Source organism: Peromyscus maniculatus, chromosome 1 (assembly GCF_049852395.1).
Source record: "Peromyscus maniculatus bairdii isolate BWxNUB_F1_BW_parent chromosome 1, HU_Pman_BW_mat_3.1, whole genome shotgun sequence".
In the NCBI taxonomy this organism is placed as follows: Eukaryota; Metazoa; Chordata; class Mammalia; order Rodentia; family Cricetidae; genus Peromyscus; species Peromyscus maniculatus.
This window is the reverse complement of record NC_134852.1, coordinates 208,277,839-208,304,988: the sequence shown is the minus strand read 5'-3', so window position 1 is coordinate 208,304,988 and position 27,150 is coordinate 208,277,839. Positions and strand designations below refer to the sequence as shown.

Sequence of the window (27,150 nt, the reverse complement as noted above, 5' to 3'; positions counted from 1 at the left end):
AGAGAGACAGAGACAGAGACAGAGACAGAGACAGAGACAGACAGACAGCGAAACAGAGAGAGACAGAGACACAGAGAGAGACAGAGACACAGAGAGAGGGGGTGCATGTTTGTAGACAGATGTTCTTATAAAGATGAGTGTCTGTATGTGTGTAGATCCAGGTATACAATTATATATTAACATACAAATGATTAGTGACTTTGATGGTTATACAAAAGTCATTGGAAGATGATGGAAGTGAGTGGAAGCTTGTAAAATGGACAGAAAACTGTACCTGAGAATTTTTGTGGGGCCAAGAAGATGGACCACTGGGAAAAGACTTCAGCACACAAGCCCAGAGACCTGAGTTTGAGCCCCAGAATCCATGAAAAAAACCAGACGTGGTGGTGCTGATCACAGCACACCTACTATGAGATGGGATTCAAGGACAGGAGACTCACCTAGAAGCTTGGGAGCCAGCCAGCCTGGAGGACACTGCACAGCAGCAGAAACAACCAGGGAGACCTCGACTCAGACAAGATATGGAAGGTGAGAACCAACTCCCCAGAGGAGTTGACCTCTGAACTCCACATGTGTGTCATGACAAGTGCATGTTCTCTCTCTCTCTCTCTCTCTCTCTCTCTCTCTCTCTCTCTCTCTCTCTCTCTCTCTCTCTCTCTCTCACACACACACACACACACACACACACCACATACACATAAGTGAATAAATAAATAAGTAAAAAAATGAAAAGAACTCTTAGGGGTGACAGCACCTGGCAACATGGGATAGAAATGTGAATGTCATGGATGTGAGTCACACAGCCTTTGGTTCAAGTTTCAGCTCCTCCACATATGTGCTATGGTATGGGCTCAGGCAGGTTAACTGACCTCTAAGTTCTGCTTTTTCATTCTTTGAAATGATTATGAGCTTTTATCGATGAAAATGTGACTAAGAAGCACTGATTTAGGTGAGTACCAAGATGAACCTGCTGACCTGTGCTGGTCCTGTTCTGAATCCAGATGCCCACCACTGCCTCATGCTCCAAACGTGGTTTTCCAAAAGATCACACAGATATCCTAGAAAAGCAGGGCCTGAAACTAGCAGGACCACACCCATTCCTTTCAGAAAGCTTGTCTAACTGATGTTCTTTCTGATAATGACTAGCCAGATGCCCTTGAATGCTGCAAGTCATGAGCCTAAATAAATAAAATGGAAATCAAAGAAAGTTGGCGTTACTGTGATGCAATAATCCAGGGTTCAGGATCCATGAGCTGCATGGTGGTCCAAGACCTTTGATACTCACAGGGGCCCGATACCTGTCCTGTCATCCTTGGTCTCAGATGAAAGGCACTTTGCCCTGGAGTCTCACCTTCAGAAGTGGCCTGTGTCCAGCCCTATTACCTGCTCTCCCTTGCTCAGCTCAGCCTCATCTCTCCCCATAGAGATCCTCCTCCTCCTATTGTTGGAGATCCCTGGTAGAGCTCTGCCAGGGCTGTGGACTTTGGGACTGGACAGGTGATGAGAATCTGTTCTACTGACTCCTGTTCTACTACCACGCTTGCTATCTCCAGTTGATATTTTTCTACATGGTTCAGTCTGGCACATCTGATCAGGCTGTTAATCAAATAACCACAAGGGTTGGGATGCAACATTCTTGGCCACAGGCAAACTGGGAAACTGACCAGCTTCCCAGTGTAACCATCCTCAGATTCTCTCTGCATTCTCTCCTGCTCTTTGTCTCTTCATAGCCTCTTTCCCCTGCATCTTCAAGCTACCACAGTCTTGGGATCTACATTGGTACCCCCCTGCTGTACAGGAGGTAACCTCACCATTTCTCACCCTAATCTATAGAGACTCACCAGAAGTTCCCATGTCTCCTACTTGAACAACCAAAACATTAGGAGAAGTACTGCCCTTAGCCAGCTGCTGGGAGGAAGGCAACCTGGGCCAGCTGCATCCAGGAGTAAGACACTCACTTCAAAGGGCCCACTGGTTCTGAGCCTTAAGACAAGGAATTTCATCCCCACTAGCCTTATGTAAAAACCTTCAGCTACAGTATCAACTATTGGCTTCCCCTTCACTTTAGAAGAGTCTTCTTTGTTTCTTCCCACTCTGAGCTAAGCATCCTGAAAGCCAAGGCTGACTCTGGACAAGAGTAAGGAGATGTTGATATGTGAGGAACTTTTTGTTTCAATTCCTGGATGAGTGGCTTTTGGTAAATCAGTCAAACTTTCTGGCTTCCCACGGCCAACCTCTTGAAATGGCAAATGTCCCTTTGTCTTGCCATGGTTGACAAGGTGGGGAGAGTGGATATGGAATGAGTGTGTAACCTGGCTGTATGTGCCAAGGCTCAGCTACTGCTGATATTCTACCTCTGCTGAGAGAAAAGCCCTTCCGTGGCTGGTTCTTTCCCCTGCTTCTCCTTCGTGTCCCCCTGTGATTTTGAGGGTAAAAGGCAGAGAACACTTGCCCATGAATATACCACAGTTGTTATTCATAGTAGCAAGAGATTATTTATCAGTGGGTAAGCAAGTTGTAATATGTTTAACAGAATGGATGTTCCTCCCACTAAAAGGGAAAGAAGTGAAGCTTTATGCCAAGTGAACGAAGCAGTGCATGGAGCTGACAGCCTTTATGAAAACTGCCTGGAAGAGAAGAATCCACAGATAATCCAAGTAGACCAGGGGTTGGCTAGAGTGTGGCAGGGGTTCTTCCCGGGGAGCTGGTGAGGAGGGAAGGCGGAAAGGAAGCGAGTGTTAATGAGAAGAGGTATCTTTAAAACTCTATACAATAGATAAGACGGCCCTCTTTTGAGTTCCTTTCAATGTTCAGCTGTAACATATCAACACCAGTTAAGGGTTTATGTTTCTAGAGAGTTGGGGGAAGTTCCCCTGCATTTAGCTTCTGCAGTCAGGTCACAGGGCTAGCAGGGTGTCATGCCATTATGCAACTCCAGGACAGCTGGGCCTCCAGAACACATCTTTACCCTGAGTCTTTTATCTTAAAGAGATCAATGTTACCTTGGAAAGAATGTGGCTGGAAAGGCTGGGCGGATGGTGGGGCCCCATCACTACAAACAGGAAATTTCACATGGTATGCAGGTACCATCTCGAAGAGGTGAGCACAAGTCCCCAAGGTGTCCCTGACCTCATCAATGCTACCAACAGGGAGCTGCATACCCAGTGTTGGACATGCTTGCCCTCTGTTGACCCCTACATTGCTCAGCTCCACTCAGGTCTCTTTCCCAGCTCCCGAGAGGCAGTGGGAAAAAACTCTTGGCAAAGCAGACACAGCCAGGCTGGGAGCCTAGAGCTCCATGTGACCCCTGCGATGCTCAGAGCAGCTGCCCCCCGTAGAGAATGGGCTATTGAGCACAGAGCTTTGCTCCATGGTTAGAAAATCCCCACCAGGCAAAGCCAAGAAGACACCCCAACCCCCACCCCACCCCCGTGCAGCATCATTAAATTATAACAAGCCCTAAAACTGGCTCCAGAAGCCTGGGTCTGCCTCTTCTCATGCTCTCAAGCTTGCGATTGGCTGATTAAGCTCAGCCTAGCAGGCCTTATCTCCAGCTAGTTATTATTTGATGAAAGAGCCTTCTCTTTCCTCCTCTGCCATTGCAAAACCATCCTGGGAGTGTTTGCTGCTGCTGCCTGTGGTGCTTTTCTGGGGTTACTGCAGTGCACCCAAAGACCTCCGGCCTCCAATCACACACATAGGCCCCTGGAGGAGCTTTTATATCACCCACGCTCGAGGCTGTCTTCCGAAGCTGTCCGGGACAGTTTTGCTAGTCAACTGACTGGAAATAATTCCTCAGACACCACATCAAGGATACAGGTACTTGAGCAACTGGGAACATGGGGACCAATTTCTCAGGGTACAATGGCTTTAGACATGGGGATAGGGTGGATCTGGGAAAGAAATGAAGTGGAACACAGAATGAGTAGATGAAGGTGGAGGAAGCAAGTCTAAGAAGAGAGAGCTGAGAATCATGGCACTTTTCTGAAAAGCGACACTCTTGGGCAGAAGGTGTTTGCAGCTTGGGTGATGTGCAGGGGTATTTGTAATACAGCTGTTGCATGAGTTTGCTTGTTTGCACCCCAAACAATTCTTGAGGTCTGCATACTCTTTAGACATCTGCCATCTGTCACCCTGGCTCAGAGAAAAAAAACCAATTGCTTTCACTTGAAACATAAATCTGATTTGCAAATGGGACATGACCTTCAAATGTGCGGTTGAGGGGTAAGACTCCAAGTCCTTGTATCCATATTCCGGCAAAATAAAAGAATAAAGGAGAAGCTCCGAGCCAAGCACTTCACGTCCAAGTTAGTTTCCCAGTTGGACTGAGATCTGTGTTGGATGTGCCGTAACTGTTCTGATGCCATCATATTCTCAACACAATGAGGTTTTCTGAGCTGGCATCTGGTAGAGAGCTCTGTGACGGACACTTCTGCAGATGAGAGCTGGGCTCCAGGGTGGTTGAGAGACAGTGAAAGGACAGCATCGTTAGGTCAGACCTGGAGGTGGCTGGGGAGGAAAGGATGTGGTATTAAAACAAAGCAAGCCATTTTGTTTTAGTGGTCGAGTAGGAAAGCATTCTTTCATGCTACTTTGGATTTTTTGTGTGTTTTTCTTTGAGACAGGGTCTTACTATGCATCCCTGGCTGGCCTCAAACTCACAGAGATCTGCTTGCCTGCCTCTCCCTCCCAAGTGCCGGGATTCAAAGCTTGTGTCACCATGCCCAGATACTTTGGGTTCCTTAAGTCCCCCGCCCCATGCACATCATAGGTTAGGGACTAACCATACAGATAGCCTTTCTTGGTCACCACCTTCATTCCCAGGTGTGCCTCTCCTTATGTCGCAGTTCTCAAATGTTTGTATCTAGGTTGTCTCTACTTTGTTGTCTGTGGTGGAAGGAGAGGATAGCTCCGTTGCATATGCTTCTACACAGATGGAGGTCTCTCCTTGCTCTCTACTCTGTGGGTTCCCCAGGAGCTGCATTTGTGGGGGCCCCACTGGCCTTTCTGGGAGCAACAGTCATAGGTCTGAGGAGCTTACCAGAGTGGCTCATGCTCTTCTTCATCACTTAAGGGGCATGACTGACGGGGTGGAGGATAAGTCACGGCAGGGCTAACCTCCCTGCCTGATTCTTTTCTGCTGTTTGGGGAACATTTCCTCCTTCCTATGGCCTGGCTGACCTGGGCTCTGCTTGCTCTTCTGGCCTTCTCCTTCACTCTTTTTCTTCTCTGTCTTGCTAAATGGACGGTCTTTGAACTCTGAGACCCTCCACACACATACTACATCACATTTAATACTTTCTGCTTAAAAGCACCCTCACTCTGCCCCCGATCCTGGGTCTGGTCAAGTTAATGCCTACTATGTCAGTTTCTGTCTCATGAGTGTGTCTACTCTCTCTGCAAGCAAGTCAGGAGTCGATGGACTTCCTGTCCTGGGCTACTCCAGGCTGTCTTGTGATTGCTAGTTTCTGATCGATTGCCAATGCCAGACCAACAGCTTTGTGCGGGCAGGGAGCAGGCTTAGCATGGCAGCCAGGCCCTGGAGCGGCACAGTTACTGACACGTAGCATTCTCACCCTTCACAATGTCTCACACTGATGGAGAATCATCTTCTACCTGCTCAATGTTCCTCCTGGTGCTTTTCATCGACCGACTCCATCTTCAGACCAAGCTGGGGAAGAAATGTGTCAACCCATTTCAGGGATGAGCAGACTGCAAGTCAAGGACGTGTATAAGTTTGTTCGTACACGGAGATTTCAGAGTCCTGTGTTTTCACAGCACAGTGACATGGTGGAGTAGAGAGAAGAAACAGCGCATGAGTGACAGCTAATAGCAGGAGCATGGCAAGGGTCCCACATGCTCCGTAAGATGCTTTCATGCCTGTGAGCTGTGAGTGCTGACTCTGTGTCAGCTTGTGAGTCTGGCTGAGTGGACATGGTGGTTAAGCAGGTACAGACCTCCAAATGAAACACTTTGAGGTCTAAGCTTCCCTTTGTCAAGATCTGCTTCTCCCACTAGTACACTCCTGCTTCCATAGACTGCCTGACCCCTCTCAATTAATCTTATTAGAATCATAGTAGAGCATGGAAGGAAAAAGGGTAGTTTTTATATCTCTAATTGAATCCTATGTTCCTACTTTGCATTTAAACCTTAGTTTTCCCATCTGTAAAATGGGCACAATATTTTGTTCATGAAATGACTTTGAGAAAAGAGATTATGTGATGGACTTACTGTGTTTTCAGCACAGGGAACAGAGCAGAGAGAAAAACCAGTTGCCCTCACAGCAGCTAAGGCTGAATGGGATATCAGACATTAAAAGCAGCATAGAAATAAACAGGCCATTTGCACCTGTGGAGAGGACAAAGGACTGGACTCAGAAGGGAGAGGGAGCCAGTCAAGACCGGGCTGTTTGGAAACCACAGCATCTGCATGCCTCACTTGAGGGGGCATGCAGCAGGGGCCCTGCATGGGCCAAGGACCTGCTCACTTTGGGGCTCAGGGTCTGTGAACAAGAGGAGAAAGCTGGGCTGAGTGGTCTCTAAGACTGAGTTGTTCGTGCTGACATCCCAGGTGTTCTTGACCCATGTCCAAGCACACGGCAAGAGAGAGCCATGTGACTCTCGTTCTGGAACGTTTCTGTTCCATTTCTGCGATGAAGAGGCTGTTTTGGGAGGAGGGACTGATCACTTCATCTCCAGGAAGTCCCTTGCCAGCATTTACTTCCTACTCCCCACTGGCAGTGACAACTACTTCCTCTTTACTCGTCTCAGGAACTGTGTCCCTCCCGTGGGTAGCATTCTGTGTCCCTTCGCACCAAATCCCACATGTGCAGCCTGGTGATAAACCTACGGAGCGCTGTTCTCTGCTGGGGGAGTTCTGAGAACAGGAGCCTTGGAGGTGAGCTGGGAGCTGAAGATCTGGAGACGGGCTCTTGGTCTCCTCCTTGATTGTCCCTGTGTGTTCCCAAAGCTGCCCACTGGGCCTGCCCTCGAGTATTGTGTGCCCACATTGCCAGCTTTTATAAACTCAGGCCAGGACACCAGAGACAGCAAGTATAGAAGTTGGTTGGTATATTTTCCAGACAAAGCCAGTGGCTAGGGAGGCGGTCAGAAGGGTAAGCGATGCAAGGAGACAGCTAGCCTCAGGCTCCTGAGCAACAGTGAAGGAAGCTTCTTTAGCTTCCCCTGCCTTTCCTTCTAGAGTCTGCCCCCTTGGTCTCTGGCAGCATACCAACTCGCTCCATCTCTCCCTTTCCGTACCTGGGACCTCACTCCTGCCTTTAGCAGTCTGTGAATCAATCCTTACCCATTGCTCTGGACACAAGGTATAAAGGGACCTCCCAGGGGCCTGGATGTTTTAGCCAAAGATGCCCTAAGGAAACAATTCCTGGGAGGCTGAACCAGCACTGTGTTTTGGGGCACAGAACACTCTGCACTTGTATTCTGGGTTTTAAAACTCCTCATTGGATGGGGCACTCTAGGATCAGATGTTGAGAAAGGAGCAAAGATGTTATGCAGAGAAACACTACACCCAGAGCATTTCCAAAGGCAGTTCAGACAGCACATTATACTACAAGGCAACCCCACGCCTCTCCCTCCACTCAGAAGAAGTGACAGTACCATTACAAGGCGGAGTCCATTGTCAGCATTCAGTTCCCAGAACCTGATCACTCTACATCAGTGACATCCAGTTCTTCAGCTGCCGGCAGCATTTCAGATGTGCAATGGGGTTCTGGGTGTCGCGCTGGGTGTGATAACGGAAGCACTCTGTCACCATCGCTGGTGCCTCAACAGGAGCCCCTACCTCATTGCACTTGGTTAGAAAGCTTTGCTTTGTCTGCACCCAAAACGGGGGGCGTAGCTGTGTATTGGACTTGAAGTGTCCTGCCACAAACCAAGGCAGTTAATCCCCCCCAAACAAAACAAACAAACAAAAAACCTAACCAAGCTGAACAAAACAATCCACCACCACCAATCCCATACACTGCTCTACCTGAGTCTTGAAAGGCCAGGACATCCGTTTCCCTGTGGACCCTTAAACTGGACTTCTCTGCAGAGGAGGGGTGGTTGCTATGGATGGAACTCTTGAGCACTGCTGGTAACACTGTATATTTTGAATCAGTTCCAAAGAGCAACTTGGAAGAACTGGGGCCTGGGAAAATGGGAACTTTAGCCTGGACAATGGAAACCAGAGGACCAGGCAATAGCAGAAGGCTGGCTCCCCCTCCCCCTGCCCCCGTCTGGGCCTCCACAGTGACTTGCAGAGGGTGCTGTGATTTTGTTTAGAAGTCTGCAAGCACTTTGCAGTGGTCTTAATCCCAGGAAACCCCCTTAAGTCCCATGTAATTATCTTGTTCACTGATGCTTAGGGTGAGCCTGCTGAACAGGATGGGGAACCCCATACTAGGCAGTACAGCAGCCACCCTTAGATAACAGGAAATGTGCCGTGGGTCAGCTAAGCACCACTCTGGGTCCTTAATACTTTGTTTCTTCAATATTCCATAGGTAGGCTAGTATCCCTGACCCACCTCTGCTTAGTCCTGGAATTCAGCAACAAGGCAGAGTCAACGCCACTTAAGCAATTCACAGCCCAGAAGAGGGGACAGGTCATTAACAGGAACTGAATGGGACATTGCAATGTGCAAAATGTGACTGTGGTGTGGCACAGGATGTTCACAGGGTGGCCCTGTCCCTCCTGTGACTCCTGCTCCTCTCTCTGTCTTTGTCCTGGTATACTTTCTGACTTAGCTGAACCGCTAAGCTGCTTCTCCAAGGATCTCTCCTGACTCCTCAATGCTCACAGAACCACATAGGCAGCAGATGACTTCTGCAGTGAAGTAATGATAAAAATTGCAAGGTGTCTGTGTGTGCTCGAGAGTGTGTGCAGGTGTATGTACAATGATGTGCATGTGTAGATCAGAGGACAACCTCAGATGTTGTCGCTCAGGCAGTATCCACCTGGTTTCTGAGACAGAGTCTCTCACTGGGACCTAGGCCTTGCCAATTAAGCAAGCCTGGCTGGGGAGTGCCATCCAGGGATCTACCTGTCTCTACCACCCTAGGGGCACCAAGTGCGCACCACCACACCCAGCTTTTGACTTGGGTGATGCCAACAGAACTCAGGTTCCCACATGAGGTGGCAAACACTTCACTGGACAGCTACCTCCCAGTCCCCAACCCCCTCTAATTGCAGGTTTTGATGTTTAGTTTAATACAATGGCTGTGTACAATTAAAAACCTAGTTCTGCTTTGTCTCTACGTCATGGTATCTCAGCAAGTCTTGTCCAACAAACTACTTGCTTGTCACAAAGGCTAATACCAATGTCCAAACCCAAGCAGAGCCCCTGGAGTGTATTTCACAGTGTCTGGGTTCCCGACTGGCTGAGTGGCAGGAACACTTCCTAAGATGCTCAGCTTGCTGAGGCAGTCAGACCCTTAAATAGAATCTACTGTGTTCTTAGTGCCCCGGGCTCCTGTATGTTTAATGCCTTGCGTATCTGCTTTCTGGGCCAAACTCATGAAATTCTAAAAGGGAATTATCCATCTCAGACAGCAGTTACAATGGAAATAAAAGCCATTGGTACCCAGTGTTATCAGGCTGCTCAATTTTTCATTGGTATTTCAAGATAAAAGGAGTTGTGTTAACCCAGGTTGTCACTTCCTCTTAGATGTGCTTAGAGACTGCTGTAAAAGCTACCAGTACCCTGGTCTAGCTTGGCCTGCAGGCAGGCTCCTCTGAGGCTGGGGAATTGCGGGGCCATTAGATCTGCTCTGGGTACACAAGAGGTCAGAAGGCATCTGGCTGTCTTACTGTTTTCAGTATGGTCCAGAGCATTGGCAACCCCCTCCCACCAGTGCTTGGGGGAAAGAGAAAATACCCACCAGACAGCTCAAATTCCAATAATCGCAGTAGTAGTGTCCAAGTCATTGGGCTGCAGTTGCATGTTTCTGGGTTATGTGTTGTTTAAAATAAGCAGGTCTCACCCAGTGCAGATGTTCATCTGTAAGGTGGGTTTAGCCATGTTCAACTGCATGGGAAAGGCGCACGCTTGGACAGAGAACTGCTTAGAGTCAGACTCGTGCATCATATCGATAGACGCTCTCTTCTCGCTGTCTGCCCACCTCTCTTCCTTGCGTGTACTGTAGCCAAAAAAAGAAAAGAAAAGAAAAGGAGTGTGGCCTGTTGCGGAGAATGCTAATACAACTGACTAACCTGTTTTAGAGACAGAGACAACTACTTTCTGGAAGTTTCTACCTTAATCTATGTGACCCTTGACTGCTACTATTTTTAACTTGCCCGTTTAGCTATTAAAAGTTTTCTCTGGCCGGGCGGTGGTGGCGCACGCCTTTAATCCCAGCACTCGGGAGGCAGATTTAATCCCAGCACTCGGGAGGCAGAGCCAGGCGGATCTCTGTGAGTTCGAGGCCAGCCTGGGCTACCAAGTGAGCTCCAGGAAAGGCACAAAGCTACGCAGAGAAACCCTGTCTCGAAAAACCAAAAAAAAAAAAAAAAAAAAAAAAAAAAAAAAAGCCGGGCGGTGGTGGCGCACGCCTTTAATCCCAGCACTCGGGAGGCAGAGCCAGGTGGATCTCTGTGAGTTCGAGGCCAGCCTGGGCTACCAAATGAGTTCCAGGAAAGGCGCAAAGCTACACAGAGAAACCCTGCCTTGAAAAACCAAAAAAAAAAAAAAAAAAAAAAAAAAGTTTTCTCTGACTTCATTGCTGTGACTAATCAGCAACCTAAGCATAGGGAGGGGTGGAGCGTGGGGAGCAAGACGCAGCAACAGCCCGCAGGTGAGTGTGGGTGTGGGGTTGCTGCTTGGTCTTGAGCTGCTGTCTTCTGGAACCTTCCTTGAATGCCTATTCCAGGGCTGTCCAGACTGGTGAACAACAGGCCTTGTCCACTTGAACTCACATGAGGTGGTTGACTTCCCTGGGCTCCTTTCCTAGACAGCTTTCCCCAGTGCGTACTTCTCCATGGCAGCAGTCTTCTGGCTGTTCAGCAGCTGGAGGGTGTGTGCCTAGAGCTGGGGGCAGGCATCAGTGTTGTTCCCAGGTGTGCGGCTGGGGCAAGGGTCTTTTATTTTAATTATTTATTTATTTTTTGGTTTTTCGAGACAGGGTTTCTCTGTAGCTTTGTGCCTTTCCTGGATCTCGCTCTTTAGACCAGGCTGGCCTCAAACTCACAAAGATCCACCTGCCTCTGCCTCCCGAGTGCTGGGATTAAAGGCGTGCGCCACCACCGCCCGGCTCTTTTTGTAGTTAAGAAATTCTAGCATCTTTAGTCTTTGAAAACTTCACACATCTATGCAGTGTATCTTGATCACACTCACCCCTACTCCTTCTTTCTGATGTCCTCCGCCTCTGCTCCCCTCAACACAACTATTTCCCTACCAACTGCATGTCTTTTCAAAATAATTTATAAGCCACTGAGTCCTGTTAGTGCCACCCATATGTAGGTGGGTGCGGGGTCATCTTCTGGGAACCCGCACAAAGAAAAGTCGTTCACCCGCCCCCTCCCCCCAGAGTCAGCAGCTGCCAGTAGCTCCTCAGGGAAGGGTAAGGCCTTGGGAGCTCCTCCTGGCTAAGTGCTGGAATTCTATTTTAATTAACCAATTAATTAATTAATTTGAGACAGGGTCTCATTATGCATCTCTGGTTGGCCTGGAACTCACAGAGATCTGCTTTCCTCTACCTTCTGAGTGTTGGGATTAAAGGAGCGCTCCATCACACCTGGCTCCTGCTGGAAGCTTTTAACTGGCTTCATCTTGTACAAGTAATCTCAGATATATGTGTACAACAGCATGCCACGTCCAGAGGACATTTCACAACACTTCTTCCTATCTTCCTGCTCTTGCATGCCCCCTTCCTTGAGCCTTGTGTGTGAAGGAGCATATTTCCAGATTGTTGACCAGGGCCTTGAAGGAATTGTTTTTTTTAATTTTGAGGAAGATTCTCTGATGCACAGACTTGCAGAAGTCATTGCTCACTGCTCACTGCTCACTTATGCTCACCGCTTGCTTATGCATGCAAATGACAAGGGACCAAGAACAAGGGTCCTCCTTCTATGGGTGCTTCTAGATCTCTTCCTCCTGGGGCACCAACTGCTCCCACCTCCTCTGAATTCTAAGTGTAACAAAGGCAGAGTCTGTGCCCTGACACCATGGTGGCTGCCGTGGGGAAAGCTCATTGGTGACTGGAACCCTGGTTTGGGGAGTGACATGGTGACTGAGTAAGAAGGACTTCAGGGTGAGGAAGTGGGAGCCTGTGTTTTCCTCTCCATTGAGGTATCCGGAGACCTTCTGGAGAAAGCAGTTCTTGACGAAATTAGCTCTCATTCCAACCCCGGTCTGGCCAACTGCTACTCAGCTCATCTTGGGGAACTCAGGTCTCCCTCCAGAATCTCAACTGTCTATCAGAACTGAGAAGTTCATGGTCGGGTCCATCCTTGCTTGGAAAATTGTGGAATAATATTACATATAGAGAGCACACAGTTGATACCATGGTCCTGTTGGTATCAAGTACTTAATAGAAATCCACTGTCAATAATCTGCACTATTTTTGTTTGTTTATTTTTATACAATATATTCTGACCATGTTTCCCCCATTCCCCAACTCCTCCCAGATCCTCTCCACCTCTTTACCTCCCTACCCACCCAACTCCACATCCTTACATTAATGTGGTGGTTTGAATGGGAATGGCCCCCATGGACTCATGTTTGAATACTTGGTCCCATTTGGTGGAACTTTTTTAGGAAGGATTAGGAGGTGTGGCCTTGTTGGAGAAGGTGTGTCACTGGGGGCAGGCTTTGAGATTTCAGGAAATCCTTGTGATTCCCAGCCATCTCTTTTGCCTCATGGTTGAGGGTCAAGGTGTAAGCTCTAAGATGTTCCTTTGTTCCATCATCATGGACTGGAAGCCACTGAAACCATAAACCAGATTAAATGCATTCTTGTATAAGTTGTACTGGCCGTGGTGTTTTATCACAGGAATAGAAAAGTAACTAGGACACTTGAGTAGCGACTACCTGCAGTAGAAGGAAATGGAAAACACAGTTAAAGCGCAGGAGTTGGTGGGGGAAAGGCAAGAGGCAGACTTGGTACTGATAAGAAAAGCAGTTTGGAAAAGGGACACTTGGGGAAGGTTTCCCAGGCACCGGGTGCTGATTAACAACGGAGCTGGCATCTCTTGCAGACACTGGTTCCCTCTTGATGAGGCTGCTTTTTTGTTCAAACATTGAAAGCCCATTTTTAGAAAACTGTACAAAAGTTGAAGAAAATGAAACTAAGACCCATGTGTAGTTTATGGAAATCTTGCTTCATAGCTGTTGCTAGTGGGATAACTTCTTGGGTCAGGAAAATGATTGCTTCCCCTACTATGTCTCTAATTACACAGGGTTACCCTGGGGAGGGGTTCTAATTCTCCATCTTAGTAGGAAGAAGAGGCTAAGTATTACATATTACATGCTCACATACACACAGATACATAGACATATACACACCCTCACATATAAACATCACACATACATGCCACACAGATATGCCACACATATAACTACACATACCATACACATATCACACTATATTACAGATATATACTATATGCCTAATACACATATAGACTACACATACCATGTGAAAGTCACACAAGCCATACATATCACACATACACACTACATATATCACATACACATCACTTATACACACCATATACCACATATATACCACACATGCACAACATACTATTTATACATCATACATATCATATGTACAGTATGTACACACTACACATACCACATACATACTACACATACACACCATACACATCACACACATCACATATCACCTACACACCACACATTCATATCATATACATACCACATATATATATAGTATACATACAATATACATACATTGTACACACCACCATACAAATCTATGTACATAGTTGTGGTGATATATTGTGTCCCCCAATATGTTGTGCACCCCAATAGAGCTTATCTGGGGATCAGAGGAAAAAGACAGCCACTATATTAAACATAGAAGACAGGCAATGGTAGCACACACCTTTAATCCCAGCATTTGGGAGTCAGAGATTCATATGGATCTCTGTAAGTTCAAGGCCACACTGGGAACAGAGATCCACACACGCCTTTAATCCCAGCACTAACCATAGAGGTCTGGAGGTATGTACAGACAGACAGGAAGTGATATAGCTGGGTGGAGAGAGGAAGAGAGATGCGGGACAGAAAGGCAAATAAGCGTGGGTATACAGGAAGTAGGTCTCTTTGGCTGAGGATTTCCAAGTGGTAAGAACGTGGCTGGCTTTTTCCTCTGATCCTCAGATAAGCTTTACTAGGGTGCATAATATATTGGGGGACACAAAATATCACCACACATAGCACATATGTACACCACACACATACCACAGATGCATCCCACACATTTCACACACATGTAGACCACATATACACATACCTCACACATATCACAGACCACACACACACACACACACACACACACAACACAAATTTGCACATTCTCCCCCAGCATCACCCCCCTTTCTGCATGCCACACATACTTCATACATACATGTGCATGTGCAAGCTCAATCTCATATATCAATGCACTGCCTCTCAAAGCAGAGCGCCCAAGGAAGACAGGCCCTTCAAAATCCAGACTTCAGCTGTGTTGTGTATGCACAGCCAGCATTATAAAAACATATCCTTCGTCCCTGGCTCTCACCGTCTCAAAGTTCAACACGGATCCAAGGGACTGGCAAACTGGTCTTTCGCTGTAATGCTGATACTCAGGGTTGAGAGCCAAACAACTCAACACACACAACACTCAATGAGATGGCAAGAGCTCCCTCTGGGCTGGCTCAGAGCTGTGGGCCTCGCTCTGCCTGTGATCCATCACCCCAAGTCTGCTTGCTGGGGAAAGACCAGAGTGTTTTCTTGTCTCAGGCTCAGTTGAGAGAGGCAGCGCTTAGCGTGATTACTTCATGTAGTCCTTCCTTCAGTGGGACTTCTGGTGTAGATGTGTATGCAGGTGTTTGAGGGTCTTGGCATGTGAAATCACGTCTAATTACAGTAAGAATGAAACCTTGGCCAAAGGAAGTGAATGAGTTCATCTCCACTGTGATCCTAAAGGAAGGTTACACTATAGTAAGGACCACAGTCAAGTACGGTCAAGTGCTGGGCACAGCCCTGAGTCCTGTCAGAATCCTGCCTTCTGTTTAACCTTCCCAACTGACCATTTACCTGCCCGCTGTCTTCCTTGTTTGAAGAGACTCACCTTGCACAGATCGCATGCTTAATGCTTTTCTTATATTCATTCTCTCTCTCTCTTTCTCTCTCTCTCTCTCTCTCTCTCTCTCTCGTGTGTGTTTGTGTGTGTGTGTGTGTGTGTGTGTGCATGTGTGTGTGCGTGTGTGTGTGTGTGTGTGTGTGTGTGTGTGTGCATGTGTGTGTGCAGGTGCATGTGCATAGCTGAGTGGAAGCTAAACGTTGAGGTCAGGTGTTTTCCTCTACTGTTCTTCACCTTGATGATTGAGACGTGGTTCTCTCCCTAAACTTGAGCTCACCAATTCAGCTAGACTGGCCGGCTGGCACACCCCAGGAGTCCTCTCTCCACCTTCCCAGCCCTGGGATTACAGGTGTGTGTTGCCGTGCCTTGCTTTGTTTGTGCATACTGGGACTGGACTCAGGTTGTCATGACTGTGTGACAAGCTGAGATGGCACATTGCCCACTGAGACATCTCCCAAACCTCTTCTACTCATTCATTTTAGTTTCTTTCCAGGATTACATAGAATAAGGACTTCAAAAGGGAATGATTAGTCATAGCCCACAGGACAATTCCTGCCCACCACCTGCTTGGTAAATAAAGTTGTGCTGGCACACGGCCCCATTGATTTGCTTATGTGTTATCTGTGGCCTCTTTCACACATCAGGATTGAGCAGTTGTCATGGAGACCATATGGTTAGCAAAGCCCAAAATATTAACTATCTGGTTCATTAAAAAAATAATGTGCTGACTCCTAACTTATAGTATTAGTGTTGGAGTCAATCATACTGGTGTTTAAATAGAGTTTTGGTTTCTTATTAGCTGTGACATTGGGAAGTTGCATAATCCCTCTATGAAATCAGCATCTACTCAATGGGGATGATGAGTGCCTACTTTGGAGGGCTTGGGGGAGAACTGGGTGAGACTGTATTTACAGAAACCTACACCATGTGCCTGGCACCGAGTAAATGCTCAGTAAGGGGTAGCTCTGCTGGCCACTCACTCCCACATCAAGCAAGTGTGAGTGTGGGTGGCTGCTCATCCTTCTGCACAGCAAACGCCTATCAGAAGTCTGCCTTCCCCGGGCTTACATTCTGCTAGGAGCAAGAAAGGTAGTGATCAGGAAAAGAAAAGGACAGGTTAATTTTAGACAGTGGTAAGCGCTGTAAATAAAGTAGAATGACATAGAATAAAATGACAAGGCTGGGACAGAAAGTGCAAATGGAGCTGAGAGCTAAAAATAAGAATGAATCAGCAATATAAACACTTAAGAAGGCGTGGTCCTGGCAGGCGGAACCAGAAACACACAGGCCCTGAGCCAGATGAGCTTAGACTGACTGGTTCCAGAAGAAAGAGGTGGCCTGGGGACTGTGGCATTGAGGGAGAGGAGAGTGGCAAAGGGCAGGTGAGGGACAGCAGACAGGGTAGAAGCAGGTGAGAGCCTGTGCCCAGGGGAAGGGGTTCAGCTCAGAATCAGGGAAATCTGAGACACAGCTGGGACAGTGTGAACGCGGGCCTGTGGCCTCAATCCTCGTTCTTTGTAGGAAGTAGTATTCCTCCTTGATGCTGGCACTGGTCACCACTGGAACTAGGAATGAGCATAGGAATGAGCAGGGGGCCTCACAAGCCCTGTCTCTGTCATGAAAATCCCATCACACCACTCTACTAAGCTCGGCCATCTCCTGGGGCTTTTCTCCATACAGTGCCCTAACTCACCTGACAAATCTTTAGGCCAACGCTAGTAACGCTTTGAAATCACTCTTTATCAGGAATCTTCGTGCTTCTCCAGGTAGAGCACTTAAGAGGCATATCAGTTAATGTAATCTCAAAGCTTCCAACAGTTTCCAGCAACAGAAGGCCACCAGATAAGCATTCATGGCTCTGGTTCCCATAATTAGCATTTCTATTTTGTCCTAATCGCTGAACAGGCGTGAAGGGCCTGTGTGATAATATTTTACCTGCTTGAGGCTTAATGAAAGCCTCAGATACCATCAGTTACCCAAACTGCCCCACAATTGCTAATAATAGCCACGCAGTAGCTACAGTCATGAAGTGCAACTGTATACTCTGCTTGGAAGTCTAGCAGACTTTTAGATTGCCTACCGTAGCCATTGCTTTTCTTGTTGCCATGACAAAGCTGCCCAACAGACACAACTCACAGGGGCTGGTTAGGCTCACAGTTCCGGAAGGTGCCACGCACCCCGGGGGAGAAGTTGTGTTATCTGGAGGGGCTCAGTCCAGGGTGGCAGCATCGGTGGCGCAGCTCCTTCCCATCTTGGAGGATCGGGAAGTTGAAATCTCAGTGGTGGAATGAAGCTGGGCTGGAGATCTGAAGGCTCCTCCAGTGGCTTACATCTAACAGCTAGGCCCTGTGTGCCCATGGCTCCAGAACATTCCCCCAAAACACCACCAGCTGGGACCAAGTGTTTAAACACATGACCCTATGGGGGACCATTCACATTGGAACCACAATCTCTGCCTTCTGACTTAGATAACTTCTTTTTTTATCTCCTTCATTCTCCTTTTCCATCACCTTCACCATCCTCAAAATCACCCTTTTTTGAAGCAGTATAATCAGCTTTTTGTCACTATAACAAAATACCCAAGGCAGGCTAACTTTATAAGGAAAAGAGGTCTATCTATTCAAAGTTCTGGAGGTGTAAGGTTGGGGGGCCACATATGGTGATGGCATTCTTGCTGGCACAGTCCTATGATGTCACATGTCAAGAAACATGGAGGCTATGTGTGTAACTGTAATCCCATCCTACTTCTTATAAAACTGTGAGCATTCAGGTGTGGGATCTCCTTTCCTGTTGCCTTATATAACCCTGTTCACTTCTGAATATCATACTTGGACTAAGTTCCTGTTCTTACTGCCATTTACATGTGACCCTGCTGATTAAGCTTCCGTGTGAGGGCTGGGATGTTGGTGGCTCAGTGGTAAAGCATTTGCCCAGTATTTACAAGGGCCTGGGTTCAAGCCCAGCATAGCTCCACCCCTCCCGCATAGCTACACACACACCATTGCCTATATCAGAAGTATTGTGCAAATGTGTGTTTCAGGAGAATACACATTTTTGCCTTACATATGTAGCTTTCTTACTTATTTACTTACTTATGTACTCATTTGTTTATTTATTTTTAATTTCAAGGTAGAGCCTTGTGCAGCCCAGGCTGGCCTCATGCTGAGATTAGCCTTGAACTGCTAATCCTCCTGACCCCACCTCCTAAGTGCTGGGTTTCTGGTAATGTATCACCATACCCAACCATGTAGTGGTTTTGGGTGGTGAGAATATTTAAAAATCTACTCTCTCAGCAATTTTAAAATATATTATCTCCCATTGTTTGTCTCTTCTGCCAGCCTGGGTCACTACCATTATACTCTCTGCTTCTTTGAGCCCAACACTTTCATAGTCAATGTAAACTTGAAGTTATAGAGTATTAGATTTTAAGTGCCTGGCTTATGATTCTTAGTATAATACATTCCAGGTTCACCATTGTCTCCACAAATCATGGGACTTCTTTTCTTTTCTTTTTTAAGCTGACTAGTTTTCTCATTGTGTGTGTGTTTTATATATTCATCCATTAGTAGACATTTAGATTGATTCTATATTTTGGCTACTGTGAATAATGCTTTAATAGACATGGGAGTTTAGCTGTCTCTTCAACACACTGTCATTTTCTTTGGAATTACAACCAGAAGTGGGGTGGATCATATAGCATTCCTATCTTTACAATTTTAAAGGAACCTAACATTGTTTTTTATATTAGTCATACTATAGATACATATTCTTAAGTATAGGGACCATGAATAACCTTAGAAATGATTGTGAACTGGCTAAGAAGAAATGAAAGCATGTACACACCGAGTTTTCCAGAGGAAATGCCTGAAATTCCATAGGGTCAAGATTTTTATTTTGATGTCACTAAGTTATGAATTATTGCTTTACAAACTCTGTCAATAGTGCAATTACTACCCCCTATAAACAAAGCCTCTAAGTTTATAATCAGAAAAGGAAAATGATCTGGGTTTGAAGCTAGAGAAGATTATTGTTCTCAAATACCTCCTTTATCAATTATTATTGTCAATACACATTGACAACTGGGATTGATGCCTGGATCAACTGTCCAGTTCTCTTAAAGGCACACCACAGTATCTATTATATATCAGGGAGTATCTTAGAAACTTATATTTTTTCTTGGATTTTTGAGACAAGGTCTTGTTATATAGCTCAGGCTGGCCTCACACTTAGTAATTATTCTCCTGCTTCAACTTCTTAAGTGTTTGGATTATACACATGACATATTTTAACTCTAAACCCATGTTTCAGTATAAAGGAAGTATTATTATAAGCTTTGCTTTACAGATGCAAAAAAGGGGGATAAGTAAGAGAGTGAGGGAGGGAAGGAAGATTGACAGTTATAGGATAGAGAGATGATAGCGAGATGATGATAGAATTAAAAACAAATTGCATAATTGCATTTACATCAACATTCCTTCACAAAATTTGGATATGTGGTTGGTCAGGTTTAAGTATGAGTTCAGAATAATTACACTATTGGACATGTCTGAGCAGCTGTGATGCCTTGCTATAATCCCAAAGCACATTCCTAACTAATAACAGGATACATATATGTGCCACCATGGTTTTAGAATAATAAAAGTTTGCCAGTCATATGTTGAGGCCAGGTAGTTTATTGTTCTGCTTAATTACAATTTGTCTGAGAGTCACTCTGGCTAAATACATGGGGTTAATTAGCCACATAGGCCATTTTATTTTAGGTACTATTACCATTATTTAAAATTCACATAGTGTGCATGGGCTTGTCCCAACTCTGTAGAGTTAAGAATCAAGTCAGTCTTATCTCCAAGCTAAAATTCCATTCATTCCAGTATTTGATCAATTGCCAAGGCTTTGGATAATCATTAATTCTTGGTTTAGATTGTATTTGTTCAGTAGTTAATGAACAAGTGACCTAGAGATTTAGATGGACTACTCTAAGGACTTCACTTATAAATAACCTAGAGAAAAACCACCTCACTCGTATTGACATTTATCTACCTATACATTAACTAAAGTTCCTAGGAATTCTATGATTTTTGTGTGTAATTTACACATGACTTGTGGAAATGTAGCAGGGCCATATGAGCAGAACTGGTGACAGCTTTTGAATGTAGTAGCTGTTGTTTCATTGATAAATGGAGTCACGCTGTAACACAAGCAGGGAAAAAAAAAGTGCAATGAGATGGGTGTGTTCTTCATCCTGAGTGACAAGCTGGCTTCATGATCCAGCCAATGGTAGGGTAACAGGAGCAAAGGGAGAGAGGGCTGCAACCTGACTTCCCCTGGGATTTGGGATAATGCAAAAGCCACCCCCAGTATCTGCTTCTGTGTTAGGAGATGGCGTTTTGATGTGATGAGTGACAGCCGAACTAGACTCGACTGAAACCACACTTGACTGCAGTATCACTTTGTATTTACGTTTTCCTTTGGGTCCCATTTGTGTAACGAGATGGACATATTCTTCACCTTAAGTGACAAGTTGGTTGATGACTAACTCTTTACTTTGGAAACCATTTCTTTGGGAAATTTCTAAGTTAAAAACCAAAGACATTTGCATAGAGCATGTTTCTAATGCCCAAGTGAATACATTTCCCAAAAGAAAATCTTTGAGCTTTTCTGTGTCTTTGAAAGTAATAAAAACAAATTTTCTCAGAAGTATACTAAAAAAAAAAGTGTTAATTAAATTTGGTCGATCTTCCTCTCAATTATACTTAATGAGTGAAGTCCTAGTTTTCTTTGAACTCATTAGAAACAGAAAACATTCAAAATAGTTCTGACCTTCTGTCATAGTTAGGGTCTCTATTGCTGTTAAGAGACACTGTGACCACAGCAACTGTTATAAAGAAAACATTTAGTTAAGGCTTGACAATTTCAGAGGCTTAGTCCATTATTGTCATGCAGGCATGCAGGCAGACATGATGCTAGAGAAGGAGCTGAGAGTTCTACATCTTGATCTGCAGGCAACAGAAGCAACCATGAGCCACACTGAACATAGCTTGACCTTAGAAGACGTCAAAACTCACCTCCACAGTGACACATCTCCTCCAACAAGGCCACATCTGCTCCAACAAAGCCATACTTCTTAATAGTGATACTCCCTATGGGGTCCATTTTCTTTGAAAGTATCATACCTTCCTTTTCATGGAAATTCTCTCTTTAACAAAGGTTGATGCTAAGAGAGGAAGAATAGCCATAAGACCATCTCTGGCCACTTCTAGTTCTTCCTTTAAATACTTGAAAAGTCTTTTCATGATTATTGGGCAGAAGTGTATTTAGATCCCATCTTCAGCTTGGCTTTTGTTTGTGGCTGTGATAGTCTAGTCCAGTGGTTCTCAACTTGTGGGTTGAGATCCCCTTGGGAAAATATTGTCTCCAAAAATATTTATATATCATTCACTACAGTAGCAAAATCACTGTTATGAAGTAGCAGTGAAAATAATTTTATGGTTGGGGTCACCACAACATGAGGAACTGTATTAAAGGGTTGCAGTGTTAGGAGGGTTGAGAACCATTGTTCTGGTCCATGGCCCCCAGCCCCTTATCTTGTGTAGTTGCTCACTTCTGGGAACCTAGTACCTACTCTCTTTTGTACTTACATTGCTTCCTAAACTCTGACCCAGATGTTGGTGGGGGTGTGGAGTAGATGGGAAATCCATTCCATTTTTCTGCATTGTAAGAAGAAGCAGTGTGCTCTGGGAAGTGCAGATATATCTTTCTTGAGGAACTGAAAGAACTTGTATTAGTTATTTTTCTGTTGCTGTGATAAAACACCAGAGCTGAGGCAACTTAGAGAAGAAAGGGTTTATTTGGGACTACGATTCCAGAGGGATACGAGTCCATCATGGTGGGATGGCAGCCAGAGCAGGAAGCTGAGAGCTCGCATCCTCAACCACAGCCATGGAATGAAATGAGTCAACTGGAAGTGGTGTAAGGCTTTTACACGTGATGAGCTTCCTCTAGCGAGACTGCAGCACCTAAAATGCCCAAAATTACGCCACCAATTGGGGACAGAGCATTCAAATGCTCAAGGCTATGGGACCATTTCTCATTCAAACTAACACTAGAGGCCAAGGTGGCTAAATTCAGAGGAAGCACGAGAAGAAAATGAGGGGAGGGAGTGTGCAAAGGCAAACTTGGACAGGCAGTAGAGAACATGTTTAAGACAGTGGTGTGTAAGGGACAATTGAATAAATTTTAATTAGTTGGAGTAGGGATAAGTGTTGACATGGTCTGTGTTGTCTTTTTAAATGTTAGTTTTGGATAATGTGAGGAGGGGATGCTTGAAAGGGTAGAGGGTGGCAGGACTAGATGTGGGGACCCCACAGTAAGCTGTTCTGCCTCCCAGATAGTGATGTCTTGGTTTAGGCTAGAGTGGAAGGAAGGGAAATAGGTGAGTGATGTGTTCTTGGAGACCTTGGAGACAACACAGATGGGACTTCACGTTGGATTGGTTATGGGAAGAAGTCTAGAGTAAGGCCGAAGTTCCAGGTCTGAGAAGTACAGTGAATGGGGTAGAACTGAGGAGAGCCTTGAGCCAGCAGAGGACATCAAGAGAAGTATATCCAGTGGTGGAAAGGAATTCAGGAGGGTATGGGTTGTCGAGTCAGGGGAAGTTGGTTTTCCTTACACTCAGCTTCGACTTGCTCTGTAAACTATAGAACTCACAATAGAAAAGTTCCCTTGGAGGTGTCCTAGTCTCCCAGGCTCTTCTGGGAGACCAGATGCCTAGTATCCCGTCATTCCTGCCGGCATCTCCTCACCAGACCACTTGCTCAGTGTCTTTCAAGAACAAATGACAAGGTTCAGAGACAGGTTCAGACAATACTTAGGAACAGACAGCTTCCCTGTACAAATGTATCGTCAGAGGTGCAATGGCCAGGCTCCTTGCGAAGACGAAGGCACACCTTTGTGCTGGATGTGCACTGGCCTGGCTCCTTAGAACTCCCTCTATTTCTTCATCTCAGACTAAGGCCTTTGCTTTATCTCAGCCCACCAGAATTGCCCCGGATTGTTCTGGAGATATCTGGGATGTTCCTTCCTTTCCCCACAAGCTTGGTGGGATTACTGTAGCTACTGAAATGTGAACAGACTGACACATGGATCAAGAGGGCAAGGTCGTCTTTCTGCAGTCTTGACAATCAGTAAGGTGTCTGTCAAGACACGGCTTCCTTCTGCGTGGCTCACTTAGGGGCTTCCTGAGCACAGTCCCTGTAAGAACTGTTTGCCAACAGGCATGCAGAATCTGCCCAAACTCACCTCTGTTGTCTTAGCACTTGGGGTCGTTTGTTGCTGCATCGTAACTCAGCTCATCCTGACTGACCCAGAGGCACTTTTGCCAGAAAACAAACCTGAAGGGTTTATGCGAGCTTTGGAATTTTGGAGAAGAATCTTTGCTGGGATCCAAGCTCAAGAGAGTAGGATTCTTATTTATGGCCCCGAGGACTCCACAAGGAGTGTGTTTTCCAAGCACAGGCTTTACACCATAGATCTCTGGAGATGAGAACTGTCAAAGAACTATGGTTATGTCCATAGCACATCTCGACTAGGCATAATGATGGCTGCTGTTGAGGAAATCCCACCTGTGGCAGGTACTGTACTAAGGATTTTGTATACATTATTTCATTTTCATTCCCAAATAATACAGTCAGTAAGTGAACATAGAAAATCAACGATCCGGGTAGGTGACTTGGGGGTCAGAGAGGGTTAAAGCAGGGCATATGCAGTAGGGGAAGCAGACTCTGTCTCCACATCCCTCTCAGAACTCTCAGACATTCTGCTATAGAGGTGTGTGGGGTGGGAGTGGGGTGGGGAGCTCTGATCTCCCAGTGAACTATTCAGTTAACTAGATCTGAGTGACAGTGCTCTGTGCTCTTCAGGCAGAGGGCCTTAATAAAAGAATCTCTTTTCTCAGGCTAAGGACATGGCATCCCAGCCCCAGCTGCCAGGTTATGTAAGACTATGGGCATGTGTTCTGGAGTCAGACATCTAAATTCACGTGAGGGTCCTGCCACTTAACTACATTCACTTGACCTTCCCTCTGTGCCTCGGTTTCCCTATCTGGAAGTAGATGTGTAAGTAGTTCCCAGCCTGTGGGGCTGTAGGAAGGACAGATCCCCCATTTCCCTTTTTGACATCAGATCCTTTCTACACCACCCCTGCCCACGCTTTCTTATTGGGGAAATGATGGGTCGGGCCTCCCTGCAGCTTGTGTTTTGCTCACAGGAAGGCCAGCCAGTGTTTAAAGTGCTGAGAGAGGGAAAGGCAGGCTCTGGTCCTTTGGCTGGGCGGTGGCTCTGTGGTTTAGGCTCCTCTTGGCAGCCTGCCTCCTGCGTCCAGTTGACTGTCTCTCCAGACTTAGGGAGCATAGTGATTTGTGTTTCTGCTAATCTCTGGGTTGCCTCCCAGGGCAATCCCAGGATCTTTCTAAGTGGTTTTCTGTGTGAAAGTCCCACTCTCGAGCTCTCTGGCATGGACTGTGTTTTCCTGGCTGCTCCATGGCTGAGGCCAGCCTGAAACAGTGCCTACAATGTGTGCAGGACTGTGCTTGGCACACAGCAAGTGCAGCATAAAGGGAGCTTACAAAATGAACCTGCTGCCCACCAGCTCCTGCCCTGCCAACTTGCCCCAGGCAGGCTCCTGGGAACAGCAAAGCTCCCAAGCCACTGCCCACTCCTCCTTCCAGATTGCTCCCATCTCCAGACCTGTCTGTTAGCTCTTACCTAACCTAACAAGGTGAGAGAGATGCAAACCCCAGCATGACATTCATATCCTATGTCACAACTTAAGTTTTCAAACTCACTGTGGCCTACGACACCATGCCATATCTGGTCCCAACTTTCTTCTAACCTCCTCTGTGGCTTCCTTCTCCTCGAGCCTCACTGGTCCTGGCTCAGCTCTCCAGCTCTGTCTTCCCTCTGGGCTCTGGAATTTCTTTGGCTCCTGTTCAGGTATTCTCTGTGCTCTTTCTACGGGAAGTCATTTTCACCCTGGGTAAGTAAGTGTGGAGCCCTCCACCTAGAAACACCCTCTGAATGTGACTAGGATTTCTGGCTCCTCTGGGATTCTCAGCTCTGTGACACTCATCGTATGACTTAAGACGAGACAGAGCAGAGCATGGGTGAGAAAAGGTGGTTCTAGAACAGGAGGCACTCTCAAGACAGAGTGAACAACGACCAAAGAGGCCCTCAAGGAGGAAAGGCTCTCACAATGGTCAGGGATGATTGTTTAGGAAAATGCCTGCATTCCATGAGAGTAGACATTGGCCAGATTAAGCCTTACATTGACCTATTTGTTTAGGTAGACTTTCTCCATTTCTTGAAATTTTAGCAACAGATATCTTTTCAAAGGGTGTTTTCCCATCCAGGTGATTGACAGATTGACAGGCTCATTTGTATTAACTTTTTTTCTTCTTCTTGAGATAGGGTTTTAGGTAGCACAGTGTAGCTAGAGTTTTCCTGCCTTGCCCACAGTCAGGACAAATCTCTGTCACCCGCCAGTCCCACAGCCGCTCAGACCCAACCAAGCAAACACAAAGACTTATATTGCTTACAAACTGTATGGCCGTGGCAGGCCTCCTGTTAACTGTTCCTATATCTTAAAGTAACGCATTTCTACAAATCTATACCTTGCCACACGGCTCGTGGCTTACCAGCATCTTCACATGCTGCTTGTCCTGGCAGTGGCTGGCAGCGTCTCCTTTTGCCTTCCTGTTCTTTTATTTCTCCTCTCTGTTAGTCCCGCCTATACTTCCTGCCTAGCCACGACCAATCAGGTTTAATTTATTGACCAATCAGAGCAACTTGACATACAGACCATCCCCCAGTACAGCCAAGTGCAGACCATCTCAGACACCTGCACTCAGGCCCATGGTCCTAATCATCCTCTATGCAAACCTGCTGGGTAACGCCACAAGGAACCCAAGAACAGGCTCCCACAGGACATACATTAACATCCCACAGCAGCACAGGCTAGCCTTGAGCTCACTGTGTAACTAAGGGTGACAGTGAGTTCCCAATCCTTCTGCCTCTACCTGCTGAGTTCTGAGATTACATAATGGCCATCCAGCCTACTAATCTCTAGTTAGAGACTTACCATGACTGTCACAAGGCTGCTCTCCTCACTATTCTGTGACATGGACTCTTGATAGTCCTTATTTCATCTTTCCTGTTTTATTTGCTTATTACCTCTCATCTCATCCTATTTCCCTCTCCTGTGTGTCAAGGTCCATTGGACTCTTTGCTCACCAGGACCAGATCCATGTATGACATTTTTATTTTTCTACCACCAACACATAGCAAGACACCTAGTACCCAACAGACTCTGAGTGAGTTGTGAATGAGTGAATGTTGCATTAACCCATATTTAAGCCATTCCTCAGATGTTAAAAAGGATCATCGCTAGAAGTCTGCCCCTGTCCCTTACCTGGGTATGCATGCTGTATGGAGGACCATGTAGAAGCCCTGACTCATTTTTGCTGGGTCTTCCTAATCCTTGCCTGGGTCCTGTGTAGCTCTCAGAACTCTATTCCTTCTGTGACAAGCTCTACCATGTGGGCCTTCCCTGAGGCTCCAAAGACTCACTTCACCATGAAGGGTCTGTTGCCTCCAGCACTTTGTACTGGATGAGAGGGATCTCATAATTTGAACCACAGTTAGATCCCTCACCTCTGTTCGCTTCTCAGTGTCTGGGCTATGCTGAATTTTACCTCCCTTCAGACAACTTTCCTGTCTCACACAATCGAGCCGAACTTCCAGTGAGAAACTAAAGCTCTCTGGAGTTTGTCTTGTCAACAAAGACAAGA

At 46.2% G+C, this 27,150-nt stretch overlaps 1 protein-coding gene across 2 annotated transcripts in view; it reads left to right on the top strand.

Moving 5' to 3' along the window:
* The first annotated feature begins 3,589 nt into the window (after nucleotides 1-3,589).
* The window catches only part of Gpam (glycerol-3-phosphate acyltransferase, mitochondrial), a 59,195-nt gene continuing 35,634 nt past the window's right edge, over nucleotides 3,590-27,150 (top strand). The window contains exon 1 of one of the 2 annotated variants that reach the window (XM_076563309.1): nucleotides 3,590-3,819. The gene's annotated coding sequence lies outside the window, so the exon portion shown is untranslated. The remainder of the gene's footprint in view (nucleotides 3,820-27,150) is intronic. The other variant, XM_076563308.1, reaches the window with a different exon arrangement.